General features: G+C 39.5%; 1 pseudogene; it reads right to left on the reverse strand.

Annotated features, from left to right (window-relative positions):
- Positions 1 to 345: 345 nt before the first annotated feature.
- LOC138174875 (protein max pseudogene) lies at positions 346 to 10,507 on the reverse strand (annotated as a pseudogene).
- Between the last annotated feature and the right edge of the window lie 2,625 nt (positions 10,508 to 13,132).

Raw genomic sequence — 13,132 nt, forward strand, 5'->3', positions numbered from 1 at the left:
GTCAGCTCTGACCTTTGTCTATGCACTGAGGCCCCTCCCATCTGGTCAGCCCTGACAATGGCAGCTCTACCCTTTAAAGGTAAAGGCATGTACCCCTCTCACTTGCAGGTCCCCTAAAGGACTCTTGCCCCTTCTCATGGAAGCATAACAATAAACTTCTACAACTCTCACTCCAATTAAGCCTGAGACCTTGAATTCTTTCCAGACGATATTGCAGGTTTTCTGGTCTTAGATAAGATCAGAATGCCTGCTGAACCTATTGGGATCCCGACCCCCATCATAGCCAATGAGTTATCTATCACACAGCCTCTCCTTTAAGACGTCCAAAGAGAGGAAATCCACCACTTCTTTTTATTTTTAAGGACAAAATAAGTTTTTATTTATAGTCTTATAGTAAAGGGGGAAGCCTTAACTTGCAAGACAATTCTTCGGCAGTATGTACAACATACTTTTTATTTCCATGGAATGGAATTAAACATGGACAGAGACTACGTAGTACACACTAGAGATCAGCAAACACCAGAACAGGGTAGGGTAGAGACAAAAAAAAAGAAAGAAAGAAAAAGAAAAAACAGTCTTAACACACAAACCCTTCACAGGAACCTATTGACCATAGCCAGAACCAGGGCCAGGTCTTATAAGGGAGAGAGGTCCCAAACAGAAGGGGCCTGAACTAGTCTGTGGTTTTTAGTACCAAGTAAGATGCTCTTGGTATATTTATATACAAAATCAGTTGTCTCTATTCTTAGAAACACACACAAAGGAAAATTTGATCATTACTTTATGAATCTGTCGCTTTGCAATACCGACATCATCAGAATAGGGAGAGGCCACTTGGATTCAAATTTCAGTAGCAGGAAATAAATATCAAAACATCATCACTGGCCCTTAATACAAAAAAATGCACTCCTCCCCCAGCCCTAACCCTCCCTTCTCCATTCCCCCTATCCCTGCCTCCCCCACCAAAAACCAATCCCCTGGTGGCTGAAGCTTCCCTACTGCAGTCTCCAAATACATACCACATGGTGTCACATTACCCTCCTGAATTTTGCAACTCAGGCAAAAAAATAAAAATAAAAAATCTGGCTAAACCCCACAACTCCATGTAGCTTAGATGGGAGAAGTAGGAGTGAAATACACCCAAGACACCAGACTGCATAGATGTTCCCACTTACCCTCACCACCACAAATCCCCCACCAACCTAACCCTTCAGCAGGAGTGATAATTTTTTTAGGAAAAAAAAATTCTGGGTAATTCTGATTATTCCAAACAGGTCATCTTCTAAAAGTTGAGCAGTTCACAGATTCACAAAGTCTATCAAATGAAGGGGGACAAGGAAGATGTAGGGAAGGGGGAAAGGAGACCTGTGAGCAGAGAAATCATCTGGGCAATGATGCCCAACAAGATGGGAGGAGCTGGCTGGGGAGGTCAGGGGCAGCATGTGCTCAGAGGTGTGTCTGTCTGTCCTCCACAGAAAAAGTTGCCAAGTTAGGATGTTTTGGTTTAAAAATTCATGGTGGGGGAAGAAGGTTGCTGAAGGAAAAAGGCAGAAGATGAAAGCTGCAGTTCAAGAGCTTCTACTTTAAAAAAAAAAAAAAAGAAAAGAAAGAGTCTTTAAAACAGCTTGGAGGAGGTCTAACGATGAACTGGGAGAGGAGACGATGGAGACAGTTTTTTTTACTGCTGGCCTGCTCTGTTTAGCTGGCCTCCATCCGGAGTTTCTTTCTGCTTTGGGGCTCTTCAGGCTGTGACTCAGAGCTGGAATCTGAGCCCCCATCGAAGGCAGAGATGGTGCTGCCCTTGGCATTGGTGTAGAGGCTGCTGTCTGAAGAATAGTTGGTCTGCAGTTAGGCACTTGACCTCGCTTTCTCCAGTGCACGGACTTGCTGCTCCAGTAGAGCGTTCTGCAGCTTGAGGTCATCAATCTCCTGCTGGTGTGTGTGGTTTTTCCTTCTCATGTACTGGATGTACTCTGTGGCTTTATCTAAGATTTGGGCCCGGGATGCCTTCTCTCCTTGGAGTGATGGGACAGAGTCCCGCAAACTGTGAAAGCTATCTTTGATGTGGTCCCTGTGCTTTCGCTCCAGTGCATTATGATGAGCTCGTTTGTGAGCCACAGATTGAAATCTCCGTTGCTCTTCCTCGATGTCATCATTTCCTACGGCCCAGGGAGCAGCCACTGCAGCGCCGGCTGGGAAAGGGGGAAGGGTGGAGGGGAGGGGGAAGTCAGGCCCAACAAGCCGGGCCACACACGCTTGCTCCCTAGCTCACCCACTCACTCCCTCACTCACACACACACACACACATACACACATACACACATTCACCGGAATCCACTACTTCTTAAAGCTGGTTGTCGTTTGGGGCAGCTCTAATTGTTGGAAAGCTTTTCTTGACACCAAGCTTACATTTTCCTCCTTGTAATTTTCACCCATTGGTTCTCTCAATTCTCCTCTCTGGGGTCAAACAGAAAAACTCCAATCCCTCATCCATGTTAGCTCTTCAAATACTTGTACAAAGCTTTCATGTCACCCCCTCCCCCTCATCACCTTTGTTCTGGGACAAATATGCCCAGTTACTTCAACAGACCCTTATGTGTCAAGGACCCAAGGTTCTTCACCATCCTGGTTTCCTTCTCCTGATCTCTCTCTAGTTTGTCAATATTCTCAGGGTACCCACCAGATAAAATAGATGATTTTGATTCCATAATATTATTAAGTTTTTTCATAAATCAAATGTAGTAACAAGTAGAAGAAAAATAGGTAGCAGCAGCAGACAAGAACATTCTGTTTACTAGCAAAGGGATATCTATAAGTAAACTAAAGATTAATCTCTTCTTAAAATTACCAGAGGGATATGAATGTGCCATGTCATTGTGATGGGGGTCGGGATCCCAATAGGTTCAGCAGGCATTCTGATCTTATCTAAGACCAGAAAACCTGCAATATTGTCTGGAAAGAATTCAAGGTCTCAGGCTTAATTGGAGTGAGAATTGTAGAAGTTTATTTTACGCTTCTATGAGAGGTGGGCTAGAGTCCTTTAGGGGACCTGCAAGTGAGAGGGGTACATGCTTTTACCTTTAAAGGGTAGGGCTGCCATTGTCAGGGCTGACCAGATGGCAGGGGCCTCAATGCATAGACAAAGGTCGGAGCTGACCAAGAGGAGCATTCGAATAGATAGTTTAGATAAGATTTGGGCCAGGCAGAAGGAGACAAAGGGCAAGGATAAAGGAGGGTGTAGGCCAGGCCCAGAAGAAATGAAGAGATTAAGTAAGAACAAAGGGGTCACAGGGTGTTGCCTAGGTGGAGTGTGGGATAGGGAGAAGGGGCAGATCTCAAGGGTGGGAAAGGACAAATTGCAGTTACAATTGAACAGACTGGTTTTACAAGTTGGTTTCACAAATTGATCTAGACCCCAGGTACCCCATCATATGGACATATGAATACATATGTGAATGTGTGTATATATGTTTACAGGTATACATAGATAGAGGGCACAGGACAAATTTAACAGGAAGGGTGAAATTAAAAATTTAAAAGATGAAATTAAGAGGTGAGAGAGGAATATAATGAGAGGAGATGGGGAGGGACAGAATGGGGTAAACTATCTCATATAGAAGAGGCAAGGGAAAATGGTTACAATGGAGGGGAAGAATAGGAAGGCAAAAGGGAATGGGTCAACCTTATCCCCATTGAATTTGGCTCAGGGAGGGAAAGACATACACACTAAATAGGGTATCTCACCCTCCAGGAGAGTATGGGGAGAAGGGGATGATGGGGGGGGCGGGGATGAGGGAAGGGAGGGCAGGCTGGGGGGGAGGGAAGTTGGAAGCATCCACTTTTGAAAAGGGGTGGGATCAAAGTAGAGAATAGAACAAGTGGGAGATGGGATAGGAGGGAGGGTAATATAATCAGTCTTTTACAATATATCTACTATGTTATTGCTTTGCATTATCCACACATGTACAATCTATACTGAACTGCTTATCTTCCCAGTGAGGGTGGGTGACAAGGGAGGAAGGGAATGAATCTGGAATTCAAAGTTTTAAAATAAAATTTTCAAATATATATATATGTGTGTGTGTGTGTGTGTGTGTGTGTATGCTATTATTAATACTATTTTACATGTAATTGGGAAATAAGATAATAAGATATACAGGCACTGAGGCATAGAGATCCACTGGAAAAGTCGAAAGAGGTATGGGAGAAAATATGGGAGAGAACAGATTGGAGGAGTGGATATCCTGTGGGACTGCTATTTTGGGGCAGTGGGCAGGGGAAAAACGGGGAGAAAATTTATAACTCAAAATCTGGCGGAAACGAATGATGTAAATCAGAAGTTAATAAAGCATTTTTTTAAAATAAAATAAAAAAAAAAAGAATTGCTGGACCAAAAATCAGTGGTCTCCTTATTCAGTCTTGTGGCCTCAAATCTTTCCCCTCTCTACTTCACCCTTCACAGAAATGCAAAAGTGATTTTCCTGATGCACAGACCTGACAACTATCTTTCTATTTAATAAATACAAATGGCTCCTTACTGACTCCAGGATCAAATAATGACTGGCGTTTAAAGTTCTTTGCAACCTGGACCCTTTCTACCTTCTTACTTAATCTTCCAACATATTGGTCCCTTCCATACACTGTAGGATGAAGCCATAATTGCCAATTAGCTGTTCACGACACAAAGCACACACTTTTCTGTCTCAGTACCTTTGCACCTTTTGTCCTCTGTGTCTTGAATTCTTTTTCCTCACCTCCATTTCTTTGAATCTCAAATCTTCAAGACTCACTTTAAGCACCACTTTCTACAAGAGGCCTTTGCTGATTGTTCCAGCTGTTAGGGAACTGCCTTCTAGCATTTTGCTTGTACCAACATTGACATCCAGTTAGAATGTAAAGTCCTTGATTGCAGGGATTATTTCACTTGTCTGGTGTGTTTTTCTGACCTGTATTTCACAATGACTGGCACAGAGTAGTTACTTAATAACTGGTTTATGGTTGATTTATCTATTTAAAAGCTTGTCCTACCTTAATAATTGTTAATAAAATAATATCAACAATTGATGATACAATATCTAGAGTTTCATACAGATGAGAATGGCTTAGCTAATTTAGAGGATTAATATGGAGTTCAGCCTTGTAAGAGAAGGGGAAATAAAAACTAAAGCCAATGTTCCTACCTCTTTGCATGGAAGACTAGGAGTAAGTAAGATTTCTATAACTTTTCACTTTTCTTTGTTCATAATTTAAAGTTTGTGGTTATTTGTATAGAAAACCATTTAAAACTAAGGAAAGGCTCTGCACAGATTTCAGGAAGGTTATGCTGTGAAATCATGAGGAATTAAAAGCACTATACTTTTGTATAAGCAAAGCTCAGTGGGGAGGAATGCCTTATTGCAAGAAAAGGAAGCTGAAGTGAGCAACCCACAAGGAAATCCAGACAGCCAATTCACTATGCTTCCTGGGAGAATGAGGAACACAGAGTCAGGAAGCAATGGATTTGGGGGGCATGAAGCTCCATAAAGAATGGGGAAATACAATGAATATATGACAATAAGAGAATTTATTTGGATCAATTTTGTAATTGTTCTTTATTGTTCAAAATGTACTGCCAATAGCCCAGTCATTGCTGGATAGAGATGATACATCTGAGAATCAAAAAAACTGTCTCTCTATACTGAGTAAGATTTAACTTAAAATAGGACAGTGTAATGAAGCCCACAATAATCACCTCAGCAGACAACATTGAAAGCAACAATTCAGACCACAACACTTCAGAAAATAACCCATCTTACCTAATGCCTCCTTGTAAAACTGCTCCCAAATTCTGTTAAGTGAATAGAAACAGAAGTCAAAGAGGAGAGATAGCAACAAATTCTTCACCCTTTCCATAAAGGTCATCTTGTCAGTCTGCTCAGGGTCACAGACACATAGGAAAGAAGAGATGGAAGTCTCCCACAGTATTTCTCATAGGTACTCCCCATGGTGAATCAGAGACTATGTACCAAAAGAACTGCAAGCCTCTCAGCTGTCAGATTCCCCACATGGAAATGCAGCATCTGCAAGCAGAACATTGTAGCCAGCTTTTTGCAGCTTCTGTAGGAGTCTGATTGAAGACTAAAGCTTCACATGATAATTTTATCCTTTGAGCAAATAGAGTCATGGAGTCATAAAATTTCCAGATTGCTTCCCAGTATTGGAAGGTTAGGGAACTCATAAATCATTTTCAACAAAGTTTCTTCTAATTCTTCTGATGCTTCTTCTTTCTCAAATGGCACTGGAAAAACCTCATAGTTCAGCTCTGAAGAGCTGGTAAGATCAATCAGCTATGTGTCAGTAGACAATAACACAGTCACTGTGTGTCCCCTCTGTGCCAGCTTTTCCAGGATGGTCTTTAAATTGATCCAATGACTAAACTCTGTGAGCCACTATAGCACCTTCCCACAGGACCCACAGCCAAAGCAACAGAGCTGCAGCAGCAGCATGGACACCCACTTCTTAGACATAGTATCTCTCCCTTTTCTCCCACACTGCTCTGTTTGTCTTTTTAATCAGAAAGTTGGTCCGTTACCAGTGGCTTCCAAATAGTCACTCTTGTTTTATTAATATTTTATGATATTAACTTATTAATATAATTTATATTCATTGCCACACATACTGTCTGCAGGGTTATGAATGGAATAAAAGTGAAAACTTTTCAGGTAACATTCCAGAAATCTGAACAGAATTGAAATAAAGCACCAAAGACTTAGCAACCTGGGCTAGGAGCCTGAGACCCTTGCCTTACTTCCCTGGTCATAAGTTGAAGTTTTTGCTAAGCTTAGATAATGTGTAGGAGGGGAAAGCACAGACTCTGCAAATTTAACCACAGGCCCAAATGTCCCAGACTTGTTTCCACTGACTGCCATCTGACCTGTACAAATAAAAAATTAGAAATCCTATTACAAAGGTCACTATGACCTAAGACTCATGAAATATTGTCTGCTCTCATATCTATATTGATATTGTTAGAACATATCTTCTGCTTTCATATCTAAGTTGATACTGATGACATATATTGTCTGCTTTCATATCCATATTGACATTTAAGCAAGATTTTTGTGGTCAGACTGTGCACCTAAGTTCCTAATTAACAGGAATAGGACAGAACAAGGCAGAGGTGAGAAGGGGTGGTCTTTTGGGTATATAACCAAGCTTTGCATTTTGTATTTTGCCTCTCCTACTAGACTACCTCTAGTAGGGAGATAGCCCTTATTGCAAGAAGAAATAATTAAATAAATCCTTCCTGTCTCTACTGGGAGATATCTTTGCTTATTTTATTTTGGGCAAGGGTCATCTTTGTCCCATGAAGTTAGAGGAAGAGGGGGAAGTAAAAGAAAAAAAATAGCCTTCCCCTTCATAAAGTCTATAAATATATTTATATATGTGTGTGTCTATGTAACAGTATATAGACACACACATACATTTATCTGTACATGCATACATACATAGGAAAGCAATTTAAATATATTGAGTTCTAATGTGTTCAAAAATGCTTCTGGGAAACTATTTTTATTTCTTTTTCTAGGCTTTCCTAGCTCCCCCCAGCTACTTGAGTCTCCTTTCTAAGCTTACTTGCCTACTATGAAGGTACCTAATGATGGGGGGATGGGATCTGGACCCCCGAACTTTCCCATACATTTCAGCAGCCCAGATCCTTGGTGTTAGCCTGGGGCACCTAGCCCATCTCAGTATAAACCTTTCAACTGTCTTTTCACTGTGGCCCTCCAATCCAGTCTAACCTTTCATTTGCAGTTACCTCCAGCCCAAGTCAGGCTACTTGCTTAATCACTCCTTAATCCCATCAAGATCTTTTCACTGACCCTTTTTCCCTTTCTCTGTATAAAAGTATCATTCTCACCCCATTAAGCCCAAACTCACTAGGAATCTCACTCACCCAACTGGTGTCATGATAACCTCAATACTTTGACTGAAAGAAGGCTTGAGTGGTCAAATTCTTTTGAGGCAGATCTGCCCTGTACCCTAGACAGCATCACTTCCATGTATCTATTTATACACATTAGCATATAAGATTCTTAATGGTAGGAAATGGGTTTTTTTTTAACTCTTTCTTCTTATCTGAAGCACTTAGCACAATGGCAGGCTCATTATAAATGCTTAATAAATGCCTATTCATTGATTGATTTTTCTCCAGTTACAATATACTAGGAAAGTTTTTTTTTTTCTTTTTATTGTATACAAATAACTATGATATAAGACAGTGCACCCAAACCCAGAAAGATCAGATCAGGCACTCAGCTGTATGTCCTTAGTCAAGTTACCATTGGTCTGTCTCAGTTTCCTCAGCTATAAAGTGGGGATAAAAATAGCATCTACAATTCAGGGTTTTCATCAAGATTGAAGGAGATATTTGTAATCTATTTTTACATACTTTAAAGTGCTTTATAAACAAAAGGCAGAAAATGGTAAGAACTTTATGAATCTTCTAAATCAGATGTTTTAAGCACTCAAAGGAGGCAAAGATCACTTTCTGATGTAAAAATTAAGATAAGTTCATTGGTAGCAGTAGCACCAAGGTCATTCCTCCCATCTCCTCTCAGACCTCACTCCTACAATCTTTGTTTGTGGTTTATGCATCATTCCTCATTAGTATGTCATCTCCTTGCAAGAAACCTGAATCAGTTCCTCAGATGCAGAGGTTTTTAATTTTTCTTTTTCTCATGAATCCCCTTGGTAGTCTAGAGAAGCCTATGAACTCTTTTCAAAATAATGTACTTAATTGCATAATAAAATACATAGTAAATAAAATAAAAATACATAGTATTACAAAGAAAATCAATTATATGCCTACCTCTACTATCTATCAGCAATTTAAGCTGATGAACTCATTCCATTCTAATTTTTTTTTTTAGGAAGTCCTTTCTCTTTCCTTGTTCTACTATCCTGGAACACAAGTCCTTTTAATAAAGGCAGACTTTACATAAAAGATTAGTGTTGAGCTTTCAGTGACTTTAGGCAAGTCATTTAAGCTCTGTATCAGTCAGTCAATTCTCTAGGACTCATCTACTGAGCCACAGATAAGTAGTTCACAGTTAAAAGAGTTTCTACTAATGTGGAAGTCCCCATCAAGAAAAACTTTGCCCTCACAGGTTACGAGTCTGTAGTCCTCTATTTCATATTCTACACCCACAGCCCCACACTTCTCCACTAACAAGAGAGAGATCTAATTCCTTATTAGAGCTCCTGGGGGGAGTAGTCATAATAATAAATCAGAGTACTATGGCCTTTTTGTATTATTAGTTATATTATTGTAGCCATTGTTTTCTAGAATGGTTGACAAATTTACAGTTCCATGGGCACTGTGTCAGCTTGACAGACTTCCTGAATCTTCCTCAACATGAATTCTGTATGTTTTGTGTCAACTTTCCTCATCTAATAGCTGTGAAATGAAAACTAAAAGATGTTTTGCAAAATTTCCATTTTTTATTGATGATATAATGAAGATAGTGAGGAAGAAAAAAGATTATGAAGAAAGATTAATTCCAATGTTCCATACCTTTGCACATAAGATCTTCAGCTAACGGGTTATTTGCAATTTTTAACCTTCCCACTTTTAAATCCTTCCAGTTATTAAGAATAAATATCCTTTAAAAATGTTAAAGCAGATTTTTTGTGCTGATTTCAGAGAGCTATTTTGCTTTAAAAAAAAAAACTAAACAAATTTTTGGTCTTCTGTTACAAGCAAATACCAGTGGAGGAAATCCAGGAAGGGGTTAGTAGCAATGAGTAACTCCCAGGTAACTTACAGCCACTTGAGTAATGAGATTTGTTGGCAGACACAAATGGGAAACACAGGATTTATAGGATGATAAGAAAAGACATTTCAGGGTCATAAAAATGCATGAGCAATGGAGAAACACACAGAACACATCATCATAAGAGAACTGATTTAGATGCATGTTTTCTCTTTCTAGTGCAAATTGTTTCTTGGGGCAGCTAGGTGGCACAGAGAATAGAGCAATGGCCCTGGAGTCAGGAGAACCTAAGTTCAAATACAGCCTCAGACACTTAACATTTACTAGCCATGTGACCTTGGGCAAGTCACCTAACCCCAATTGCCCTGTCTTCCCCCCTGCAAAAAAAAAAAGTTTCTTATTACTACATAAAGATTATCTATTACTAGGGTAATATCCCAGTCATTCTACCTAGCAATACTACATTTAAGGCAGTTAAAAACTTTATACTAAGAAAGACTTTGTTTGAAGCTTTCTCAGTCTCTTTATGATCTACAAAGGAGAAAAGCTTAAGTTCATGTAACGAAGGCCGCAATAATAACCTTGGAAGACAAAACTGAAAATAGGACAACTTGTACCAAAGCACTTTTAAAATTATTCATCTTACCTAATGCTTCACTGTACAACTGCTCCCAAGTTATGTCATATGAATGGAGGTAGTAGTCAGAGAGGAGAGACACTAGCATATTTGTTACCCTTTCCATAAAGGTCATCTTGTCAGTCAGTCTGCTCAGAGGCATAGGAACATAGGAGAGAGGAGATGGAATTGCCCATTTCATAGGCATTCCCCATGCTCCACCGGAAACTATTTATGAGAGGGATTTCAAGCACCTCAGCTATCAGATCTCCACATGGAAAAACAGCATCTGTAAGTAGCACATCATAGCCCGTTTTCTTCACTTTCTTCATGAGTGTCTGGTTGAGGACTGCAGCTTCACATAATGATTTCATCTTAGCAATAAATTTCCCCATCATTTCATGGAATTTCCACATGCTTTTCCAGGGTGAAAAACTGTTGGCTTGGTTGACCATTTCATCTAGAAAAGTTTCCATTGTACTCAATGTTTCCTCTTTTGTAGATGACACAGGGAAAACTTCATAGTTCAGGCCAGAAGAGTCAGAGGGATCAATGAGAATTGTAACAGAAGGCACCAACACAGTAATCAAGTGACCCCTTTGTGTCAACTCATCAAGAACTGTCTTCATATTAATCCAGTGGCTTTGTTCTAATGGCCACACCAGGACCTTCCCACAGGATCCACATCCAAAGCAGCAGAGCTACAGCAGCAACAGAACAGACACCCACTTTTCAGGCACAGTGCCTGAGCCTGATGCCTTCTGTCACACTGCACTACAGATCTTTCAACACAGGCAAATCAAGGTACAAATTGAAGATTAATCTCTATAGTGAATTCTACCACCACTACTCCTCCCACTGATGACCCACACATCCATTTCCCTCAGTGAACTCTGTCCATCGATTAATAATATGTTTACAAAGCCCTTGACAGGTAGGCTGTGCTAAGTGAATTTGTAGGTAGAAGCTAGAATTCAGAATATCAAATGGTATGGATCCATCCTTCATAACTCTTAGAACTGAAATAGAAAGAACCAATATATGCTCATAAAACAAACAAAGGAACACCATGCAACATATCAAAACCTGCTAATTCATTCAGTTCAAGAAATATTTATGAGGCACTCTGCTGAGTTGCAAAAGCCAAACAAAGACCTGTAAAACACAGTTCCTATGTTCCAAGTATTTCCAATCTAATTTTGTTCAGTCATTTCAGTTGTGGCTAACACTTCATGACCCCATTTGAAATATTCTTGACAGAGATACTGGAGTGGTTTGCCATTTCCTTCTCCAGCTCATTTTACAGGTGAGGAAACTCAGGCAAATAGGGTTAAGTAGAGCTGCACAGCTAGTGTCTGAAGCTGGGTTTAAACTTAGGTTTTCCTGACTCCAAGTCCCAGGCTTTACCTAGCTGCCCTCTAAAAAAATAGGGACGTATTTTGTTAAAAAGCTTTTTTGCATCTATTGATCTAATTATAAAATTGTTCTCAATATGGTTAAGTTTACATTTTTCCTAATACCAAACAAACCCTTCCTGTTATAAATCCAAACAGATAATAGTGTACAATCTTTGTGATGTTGTTTTAACCTTTTCTAATATTTTATTGAAAGAATTTTGAATTGGGGCAGCTAGGTGGCACAGTGCATAGAGTACTGACCCTAGAGTCAGGAGGACCTGAGTTCAAATCCAACCTCAGACACTTATTAGCTGTGTAACCCTAGACAAGTCACAGGTTTATCTCTCAAGACCATATCTGTGTCATAGAAGAAATTTTGTAGAAAACATTCTATTGCTCTTTTTGCAAAAAAAAAAAATTATATAATACTGGCATCATTGTTCTTTGAATGTTTTATAGAATTTACTTGTGAATCCATCTGGTCCTTCCAATTACCTTGTAAATTCATTTGTAATTTGCAAAATTTCTTCCTCTTAGACTGAATCATTCTCTCTTTTTTAATTCTATTTGTTTGAATATTTTGTATTTTTGTAAACATACATTCATTTAATCTAAGTTGTCAGTTTTATGGAATACTGTTGGGCAAAGTAGACAGCTAGGTGGCTAAGTGTATAGAACTCTAGACCTGGATTCAAGAACTGGAAGGTAAGGAAAGAGCCATCAATCATGGAATGACTGCAGCTACGTATATGAGTGTGATGGCGTACTATACTATTATGTAGCAAAAAATGAAGAAATAGGGGGCCAGCTAGGTGGCACAGTGTTCAAAGCGCTGGCCCTGGGGGTCAGGAGGACCTGAGTTCAGTTCCAGCCTCAGACACTTAACACCCACACAAAAAGACTAGCCATGTAACCTTGGGCAAGTTACTTAACCCCAACTGCCCTCCAAAAAAAGCAAAAAAAAAAAATGAGGAAATAGATTTCAAACAGATATGGAAAGACACGTAAACTGATCCAGAGTGATATTTTTCTGAACCAGAAGAATAATTTATATTATATTAATATTATGAGAATGAAATGAGAAAAAACTAGGAGAAAATTTATACAGTTACAACAGCACTATACAAACAAACAACTTTTAAAGTTGTAAAAATTATGGTAAATACAATGTTCAGTAATTTTTCAATTGTGTCTGACTCTTTATGACCCCATGTGGGATTTTCTTGGCAAGGATACTGCAGTGGTTTGCCATTTCCTTCTCCAGGTCATTTTTACAGATGAGGAAACTGAGGCAAACAGGGTTAAGTGGCTTGCCCAGAGTCATATAGCTAATAAGTATCTGAGGCCAGATTTGAACTCAGAAA

The sequence above is a fragment of the Petaurus breviceps genome, unplaced genomic scaffold (assembly GCF_028583685.1).
Source record: "Petaurus breviceps papuanus isolate PSGF00001 unplaced genomic scaffold, PetGlider_PUasm1.0 76, whole genome shotgun sequence".
Classification (NCBI taxonomy): Eukaryota; Metazoa; Chordata; class Mammalia; order Diprotodontia; family Petauridae; genus Petaurus; species Petaurus breviceps.